Source organism: Carlito syrichta, unplaced genomic scaffold (assembly GCF_000164805.1).
Source record: "Carlito syrichta isolate Samal-C Ts95f unplaced genomic scaffold, Tarsius_syrichta-2.0.1 Scaffold303647, whole genome shotgun sequence".
In the NCBI taxonomy this organism is placed as follows: Eukaryota; Metazoa; Chordata; class Mammalia; order Primates; family Tarsiidae; genus Carlito; species Carlito syrichta.
The window spans coordinates 100,325-110,044 of record NW_007247743.1 but is presented as its reverse complement, the minus strand read 5'-3'; the positions used below and the strand labels follow the sequence as shown (position 1 = coordinate 110,044).

Sequence of the window (9,720 nt, the reverse complement as noted above, 5' to 3'; positions counted from 1 at the left end):
CTTGTATTTATCCCAAATTTTACACAGGCAGTCTTACAAGTCTTCCACGTAAACACAAGCCAGGTGCAGGAGGGGCACCCCCCCCACCCACCAGGTGTTTCCTCGGGATGAGGAAGAACAATCTCAATTAAATCACAAAACCTTTACATGTATACAAAGCCAGGTGAATGAGGGGCATTCCCTCACCCACCAGGTGTTTCCTGGAGTAAGAGGAAGGGCAATCCCAATTAAATCACAAGATATTTACATGAACATAGAACCAGGTGGATGAGGGGGCATTCCCCCCCCCCAACAGGTGTTTCCCCAAGCATGAGGAATGAGAATTCCAAAACTATTTCACTGTTCCTCACGCTTGGTTAATATTTCTCAAAAGCAGTACAGCAATTCTAATATCATAATATTCTAATAAACAATAACTTTTAAAACCTATGCATACACAACACCTAATAACCAACCTAAATCCCAATTCCTCTCTATTTTACGCTAATTATATCTACACTATAGAAACTCTTAATTATAGCCCAAACCAATTCCTAAGGAATGTGGCCCAGCCCAAAGCTCATGCTGGGCCTTTAGGAATGTGGCCCAGCCCAAAGCTTGTGCTGGGCCATAGCTCTAGATATTTATCTGTATTATTAAGGTTAAAACAGCACTTTGTATGTATATACTAATTCTACAAATATACTATTAAATCTTTAAAGAAGCTTGTACCGTATTAAAGCCTCCCAAATGTGACCTGAGTTTGAATTATGTTAAGTTTAAAGCCGAAACCGCAGTCTGTGAGAAACGGGAACAATGGACTCCTAAAGTAAGCCATGCCTGTCGTACTCTCAGAACTTCATGCTTAGATCATCAAAGTCCCTGCTAGTGGAACATGCCAAAACAGCAAAGAAAGGAAAAGGCAATGGGCCTTCAGCTCCTGAACTTGTCCTAGCAGTCTCAGGGTCCGCAGCCTGCCTGGATGCCTAACGCTCAGGCAGGCCTCCATGGCCGGCTCCCAACAATCCTTTAATTTTTACTGGAGTGGAAAGCATTAGAGATTTTAGTGAGTAGGAATTACAGGTCTAAGTGGTGTGTCAAGGATTGATTTTAGGCAGAATTAGTTAAATATATAGCACAGGGATCACAAACCTACTGCCTACAGTGACCAGTCAGACCACTGCATTGATATCACAGAATCCCTGAGCACAGAGGAGAGAATCACAAGCAGCAGATTTCCATCATCACAGCAGAGAGGTCACAGGGTGTGGAGGGGCCCTTGCTAGCTTCTGCAGCAAATTTATGCCCACATTTTAGTGACTTCACACTAAAGTTACCAAAGAAGTTTATCTTTGGCTTGTGTAAGCAGATCACCGTGTGCTGTTCCAGATCAACAGATAGCTTTTCTCTGTCTCGTGGGGTCTGCTCTTTGGAGTCCGTCTTCTCTGTCAGCCAGTGGAAGGGGTAAGTGTTTGGAGGTGGCACCCATGTATGGGCTACTTTGGTGTGAAGAAACATGTCACTAGAGCTTATCTCCATTGGTGAGAATAGTCACCTTCCATGCCTGTATACAAGGATGACTGGGAACTGCAGTGTCTGGTGGGGACCCACAGTCCAGTGGTGGTAATGTGCCATAAAGGAAATATTTCTTTCTGCTTCATTCTGAGTTTAGAGAGACAATGTCTCTCCATTCAAGCCAGTGATGCCTTTTAACACCTCTGCTCTTTGTTCTTTTCCCAGTTGGCCACAACCCCCACTATTTCCTTCCTTGGAGTTGATGTTCAGATGTCACCTCCTCAGTGTGGGCTTCCTCATTATCCCATTGAAAACAGCACCCACAACCCCAGGGTTTTCTATCCTACCTGTCTGTTTTTACAGTACCTATCATAATGTGGCCCCTTGTATCTTTTTTAATTGTATTATAAAGATGTGTGGTACAAGTCAGGATTAGGCACATGAATTGTTTACAAGCAGGTGAAGTTTGGGCCTCCATCTGGACCTCACTTTGCCTGGTTTATGATCCAGTACTCTTAGTGAGGTTATGTGCCCTACACCCTGCAGGGTCCTGCTACTGTGGATCCCTTTCTTCTAATATTATGATAAATGTTCAGGACCCACTTATAAGTGAGAACATGTGATATTCAGTTCTTTGTTTCTGTGATAGATCACTAAGTATGACAGACTTTAAATCCATCCAAGTTGCCGTGAAGTCCATAATTGTGTCCTTCTTTGTGACTGCGTAATACTCCATTGTGTATATGTATCACATTTTCTTTATCCAGTCCACTTTTGATTGGCAATAGAGTTGACTCCATGTTTTTGCTATTTTGAATAGTGTGGCAATGAATATGTGTGTCCAGGTGCCTTTTAATGCAGAATGATTTGTGCTCCTCCAGGTATATTCTCAGGAGGAGGATCACTGGGTCATATGGAAGGTCAATTTCTAGTTCTTTTAGAAATCACTACACTGTTTTCCATAAAGGTTGTACTAGTTTGCACTCCCACCAACAGTATAGAAGTGTTCCCTTTTCTCCACACTCATGGCAACTTCTGTGCTTTCTGATCTATTGATGATGGCCATAATTACTAGTGTGAGGTAGTATATCAGTGTGCTTCTGATTTGCATTTCTCTGATGATTAGAGAGGCTGAACATTTTTTCATGTGTCTATTGGCTGATTGTCTTCTTTTGAGAAGTGTCTATCCATGTATCCATGTTTTTTGTCCACTTTTGTATAGGGCTGTTTTTTTCCCTTTTGGTTCATTTGAGTTCCTTGTAGATCTTGGATGTTAGGCCTTTGTCAGATATACAATTGGCAAATATATTTTTCCCACTCCGTGGGCTGTTTTCCCACTCTCTTGATGGTTTCTTTTGCTTTGCAGATGCTTTTCAGTTTGACGAGATCTGACTTGTCTAACTTATCTCTTATGGCATACACTTTTAGGGTTATGATCAGGAATTGGTTGCCTAATCCATGTGCATAGGGTTATTTCCTGCATTTTCTAGGATTCTTATAGTTTGAGGTTTTACATTTAGGTCTTTGATCCATTTAGAGTTGATTTTTGTGTATGGTGATAGGTAGGGGTCCTGTTTTATTCTTCTGCATGTGATCAGCCAGTTTTCCCAGCATCATTTACAGAATAGGGTCTCTGCTCCACAGTGATTGTTGGTGGATGCTTTGTCAAAGATAAATTGGTTGAGAAAATTGAGGTTTTGCCTCTGAAATCTCTATCCTGTTTCATTGGTCTATATACCTGTTCTTGTACCACTACAAAAGTGTTTTGATTATCATAGCCTTAGAATAAAGTTTAATGTCTACAAGTGTGATGTCTTCCACTGTGTTATTTTTACTAAGGATAGTTTTGGCTATTCATGGTCTTTTTCTTTTCCATGCAATGTCTCTATTGACATTTCCAGATCTGAGAAGAATGGTGTTGATAATTTAATGGGTATTACGTTGAATCTCTAGATTGCCTTGGTTAAGATGACCATCTTAACAATATTGATTCTTCCAATCCATGAACATGGAATATTTTCTCATTTGTTTGTGTCTTTTTTGATTTGAGTAGTATTTTGTAGTTTTCCATGTAAAGGTCTTCCACTTCTCTGGATAGGAAGATACCAAGGTATTTTATTTTTGTGTGTGGCCATTGTGAATGAGACCATGCTATTTATTTGGTTCTCTCCATGTTTGTTGTTGTTGTATAAAAATGCAACTGTCTTTTGCATGTTGATTTTGTACCCTGGACTTTGCTAAAGGCCTTTATCAGTGCCAGGAGGTTTTTGACTGATTCCCTTAGGTATTCAATGTATAGGAACATATGATGTGTAAGGAGGAAAATCTTAACTTCCTTTTCCTATTTGGATACCACTGATTTCCTTCTCTTGCCTGAATGCTCTAGCCAGGACTTCCAATACTTTGTAGAACAGGAGGGGTGAGAGTGGGCACTCTTGTCTTGTTCCAGTTTTCAGGGGAAATGCTTACAATTTTTTCCATTGAGCAGTATGTTGGTTGTAGGTTTATCATAGTTGACTTTTACTGTTTTGAGGAATGTTCCTTCTATGCCTAGATGTTTTTGTCAAGAAGCAATGTTGACTTTTATCAAAATATTTTTCTGAGTTCAATGATATGATCATATGGTTCATGTTTTTACATCTGTTATGTGTTGAATTATGTTTATGGTCTTGTGAACATTGAACAAACCTTGCATCCCAGGAATGAAACCAACTTGGTTGTGGTTGATGATGATTTCTGAAGTGTGTTGTTGGATCTTATTTGCTAGGATCTTGTTAAGAATATTTGCATCTATGTTTATCAAGAAGCTTATTCTGTAATTTTCTTTCTGTGTTGGGTCTTTACCAGATTTGGGAATTAATGTGATATCAGCTTCATAAAACAATTTGGGGAGAGTTCCATATTTCTCAATTGCCCAGAATACTTTTGATCGGATTGGTATCAGCACCTTTTTGTATGTTTTATAGAATTCATTTGGGTAAGCATCAATTTCATGTTTTTTTTTTTGTTTGTTTGTTTTAGGAAAACTTCTTATGAGAGGGTCAATTTCTTGAGTCTGTTGAGGGTTTCAATTTATTTTTGTTTCAAACTTGGGAGTTTGTGTGATGTCAGAAAGTTCTCCATTTCATTTAGTTTCTCAAGTTTGTTTCCATATAGGTGTGTATAGACTCTCTGGTAATCTTTTGAATTTCTTCAGAATCAGTTGTGACTTCATATTTTGCATTTCTAATTGTGCTTATTTGGTTTTGTCTCTCTTTTTCTTGATAATTCTGGGGCCTATCAATTTTATTTATCCTTTCAAAGAACCAGCTTTTTGTTTCATTGATTTTTTTCTCTGATATTTTTGTCAGTTGTATCTTGGTCTTCATTTGTTTCTAGGGATCTTTTAATTTCTGCTTTGATTTTCATGTTGACCCAGGAGTCTTTCAGCAGTGTGTTGCTTAGTGTTCATGTCTTTGTGTGTTTGGGAGGATCTTGTTGATGTCAATATTTATTTGTATTCTACTGTGGTCTGAGAAAATGAAGGGCACTATTTCAATCTTATGGATTTTTGAAATATTCTATTTATGGCCAAGAATGTGGTTGATCTTACGTGTTCTATGTGGTGATGAGTAGAATGTATATTTTATGATTGCAGGGTGGAATGTTCTGTAGATATATATTAAATCCATTTGATTGAGTGTCAAGTCAAGGTTCTGGATCACCTTAATTGATTTTGTGTCTTGATGATCTAAGGTCATTAGTGGGGGTATTTAAGTCCCCAGTTATGATAGTGTTAGGGTCAATATTTTCTTTTAGTTTAATATGTAGTTACTTTATAAATTCTGGTGCCCCTTTATTGGGTGCATATATGTTTATGATAGATACAGCTTGTAGGTGAATTGAGCCCTTTATCATTATATAGTGTCCTTCTCTGTATTCTTTTTAATTTTTGATAGCTTGAGGACTGTTTTGTCCGTTATTAGAATCACAACTCTTACCTTTTATATTTTCAGTTTACCTGAAAGTTTGTTTTCCAGTCTCTAACTTTGTCTGTGGGTGTCTTTTGCAGTGAGATGTGTTTTCTGGAGGGAGCATAGTGTTGGGTTGTGATTTTTAAATTCAGTTTATCATTCTATGTATTTTCAGGGGTGTATTTAGTCCATTTATGTTTAGGCTGATTTTGAAATGAAAGAGTTTATCCCTGCCATGATGCTCTTATAAAGTTTCTTTTTGTTTTCTTTTAACTTTTGCATTGATGTTTTCATGTGTTATTAATTCTACAGACACATTGTCTGCTCTGTTGGTTCTGTGTTTCCTTGTACTCTTGTGAAGTGCATGGTCATTCTTTTTTTATTTTTTCTGTGCTTAATACCTTCTTAAGTGTCTCCTGTAGAACTGTTCTGGAAGTAACAAGATCTCTTAGGGATTGGGTGTCTAAGTATTTTAATTTTCCATCACTGATGAAATTTAGCTTAGCTGGGTAGGAATTTCTTGTTTGCAATTATTTATCTTTGAGAACTTTGAAGTACGGACTCCGGTCCTTTCTAACCTATAGTGTTTCTATGGATAAATCATTGCTATACTAATTGTTTTTTCCCTGGTAGGTAGTATGAGCTTCTCACTGACTTTAGGATTTTTTTTAATGCCTACTTTGTATTAGTGAATTACCAATTGTCTAGGAGTTGGTTTTCTCATTTGATGTCTTGCAGAGGGTCTGAATGTCTTGTGTTAGGATGAGGAAAGTTTTCTTGGATAATCTCATGGAATGTTTGTTCCAAGGTGTTCTTTGTCCTCTTTTCTACTTCAGGTATACAGATCAGGTGTAGGTTCAGCCTCTTGATATAATCACACATCTCTTGAATCCTTTGTTCTGTCTTTTTAAGCTTCCTTTCTATGTTTTTAACAGATTTGGTTGATTCCATATTTTGGACTTCAAGTTCTGAGATTCTTTATTCTGCTTGGTTAATTCTGCTTTCAGTGGTTGTTAGTTTATTTATTTATTTTATGGATGGCATTTTTTATTGTCAACATCTTTGTTACCATTTCCTTCACTTTTTCTTCCCACCTTTCTTAATTCTTGTTTATTTTCTGCATCCATTCCTTGATCTCTGTGTTTGTGGTCTGAGACCAGTCATTCTGGGCACTCTTTGTTGTTTGAACTCTGATGTCTGTATTTTTGGATGCTATCTTTTTAGAACTCTAGGGGTTACCTGCATTCTCCAACTGAATTTTTCTCATTGGTGATAGACTTTCCTTTGTCTTTAATTCTGTTTCTCAGTGAGAGAGGGGATAGTATTCACTTATTTTATTTGATCAATCCCCTGTCCTTCCCTAAGTAGAGCCTCTGGATTTGTGAAATTCTGAAACTGGGCTGGGAGTGGGAAGCTGTGCTGTCTGTTTGCAGTTTTGAAGGCTAAAAAAGGTGTAATGGGGAAGCAGAGATTCAGACGCTGCCTGTATGTTACCCTGACTGAGGTGTGGGCACCCTGGGACCCACTTTCACCACTACTCAATATTTCCATGCAATGTTTCTTTTAAGTCCAAAATAGCATATGAGAAATGAAAAGAACAGGGAAGAGTAGAAGAAAACAAAAACAAAAACAAAAAAAGCAACAGAAAAAGACAAAAGCAAAAAATCAAAAACTAAAATGAAAACAAAAACAAACCAACAAAAAACATCCAAAAAATGATGAACCCACTCTCACACACATATACTCATGTGTGAAAAGAAGAGAAGAAAAAAGGGGAAAAAGTACCCTCACTCATACACACATATGCTAACAAGTGGAAAAAAATCATGAACCTACAGCTCTTGTGACAGGTTCTGAAATTTCAGCTTTCTTTGCCAGACCAGGCTGCCAGTGTGCCTGGAAGACTCACCCACAGAAAGATGATGCCCTTAGAGCACAAGTTCCACTCCTGGCTCCACCTGTGTTTGGTCCTCTGGGCAGCATGCTGACTAGGCCTTTGACTACATTAATCAGATGCTGTCCAAAGTACTGGGGGAATGGTATAAGTGGTTGATCAGTTTGTTACTTACCTCTACCTTTTATGGCCAGATCATCTTCCTCTTATTCTACCCATTGTCCCGTGGCTGGGCCACTGTAGGAGTTGGGGAGCCTAGGACTTTTTACTGGTTCTGTCCCTGTCGTTCACCATGATCATCCCTAGAGAGATGGAGGGTTGACCCCTCAGTTCTGGGACACAGCTCTGCCCTTCACTGGTGGGGATATCAGAGCATTTCTCTGTCTAGTTTCCAAGATGACAAAAATGACAGCAGATTTGTGTCTTCTTTGCTGGGTCCAAGTGCCTGGTCACTTCATTGCAATCTCACCATGGCCTTTGTTGCCAGTGACCAACCTGGTGCTGAAGAATGTAGCAGTGGTAGAGCCTGGTGCCAAACACCCAGAAGCATTATATAGTCCAATGTTGTGTGTGTGTGTGTGTGTGTGTGTGTGTGTGTAAATGTTGCATCCTCTTAATTAATTGACCCCTTTGTCATTATATAATGTTTTTGCTTCTGTGACATTTGACTTAAAATATATTTTGCTTATGTATAACCACTTCTCCTTTTTTGTTACTATTTGTATGGAATATTCTTTTCTTTTTAAAAATTCTGTTTTAAATTTTGTGGTACATTTACAAGTTTTTGTTTTACAAGAGTATATTGTGTGAAGGTGAAGTTTCGGCTTCTATTAAACCCATCACCTAAATATTGAGCATGATACTCAATAAGAACTTTTTCAACCCTTGCCTACCTTTATTCTTCCTTCCTTTAGGAATCCCTAGCATCTGTTGTTTCCATCTTTTTGTTTATATGTGCCCAATGATTAGCCCTCACTTCTAAGTGAGAACATGCACCATTTGGTTTCCTGTGTGCATTTGCTTAGAATAAGGCCTCCCATTGAATCCTTGTTTCTGCAAATGACATTTTATTATTTTTATCACTGCACAGTATTCCATGGTGGATATGTACCATATTTTTTAAAAAAAAATTCAGGCCAACATTGATGGCTACCTATATTGGCTCCATATCTTTGGTATTGTGAATAGTGCTGTGATGAACATACGAATGCAGGTGTCTTTTTGGTGGAAGAATTTATGTTTATTTGGGCAAACACCCAGCAGTGGAATTGCTAGGTCAAATAGTAAATCTGTTTTTAGTTAGTTGAGAAATCTCCAAACTGCCTTCCATAGAGGCTGAACTAACTTACCAACAGCTTATGAGTTTTCCCTTTTCTCTGCAACCTAACCAACATCAGATGTTTTTTGACTTTAGTAATAATCACTCTGACTGGTGTGAAATGATATCTTATTGTAGTTTTAATTTGCATGCATTCTTATAATTAGTGATGTTAAGCATTTTTAAATGAGTTTATATGCCTTCCTTTGAGAAGTGTCTGTTTATGTGTTTGTGCCTGTTGCTCACATTTTAAAAGTTCTTTAGCTTATTTTGGTCCCACTTGTCAGTTTTTGGTTTTGCTACATTTGCCTTTGAGGACTTTGTATTGCCTAGACCAATAACCAGAAGAGGGTTTCCTGTTTATTTCTAGGATTTTTATAGTTTGAGGTCATACATTCAAATATTTAATTCATTTTGAGTTAGATTATATTATTTTTGTAAGCTTTGTATATGGTGAAAGCCATCCAGCTTTATCATTCTACATATGGTTAGCTTGTTTGTTTAGCACCATTTACTGAATGTGTGTTCTTTCCCAAATGTTTATATCTTTTGTTGTTGACTTTGTCAAAGATCAGTTGGTTGTATGTGTGTGGCTCTATTTCTGAGTTTTTTATTCTGTTCCACTGATGCATGTGTCTATTATACCAGTATAATGCTGTTTTCGTTACCGTAACCTTGTAGTAATGTGGTAGGGGGCTCTTAGAAAATGCTTAAAAACATGTATTACAATTAAAATGTTCCAGCTTGTTAATGCAAAAGGCCATGCTCAGTACTTGCCGCTGAAACCACAAGCCCCTTCCTGTAATGTCATGCTCAGGGTCTGCCGTCAAAACCACAAGCTTGTGCTATTGTTACAAAAAGTACAAAATCTTACACCATGAAAAGCCCCTTCCTCCCATAGCCAATGTAAAACCTATATAAGGATCAGGGCCCAACTGTGATTAGGGCCCAACCTTTGTGACTGGAGTCCACTTGGCTGAATCCTGGCATTCCGGTAATAAATGCAACTTCCTGCTTATCAGTCTTGGTGTCATGGTTTTTCTCATCTGTTTTCCTGCAAC

General features: G+C 38.1%; 1 protein-coding gene across 1 annotated transcript in view; it reads left to right on the top strand.

Annotated features, from left to right (window-relative positions):
- Positions 1–9,720, top strand: part of FAAH2 (fatty acid amide hydrolase 2) — a 265,152-nt gene that overhangs the window by 161,155 nt on the left and 94,277 nt on the right. The gene's annotated exons all lie outside the window — the stretch shown is intronic.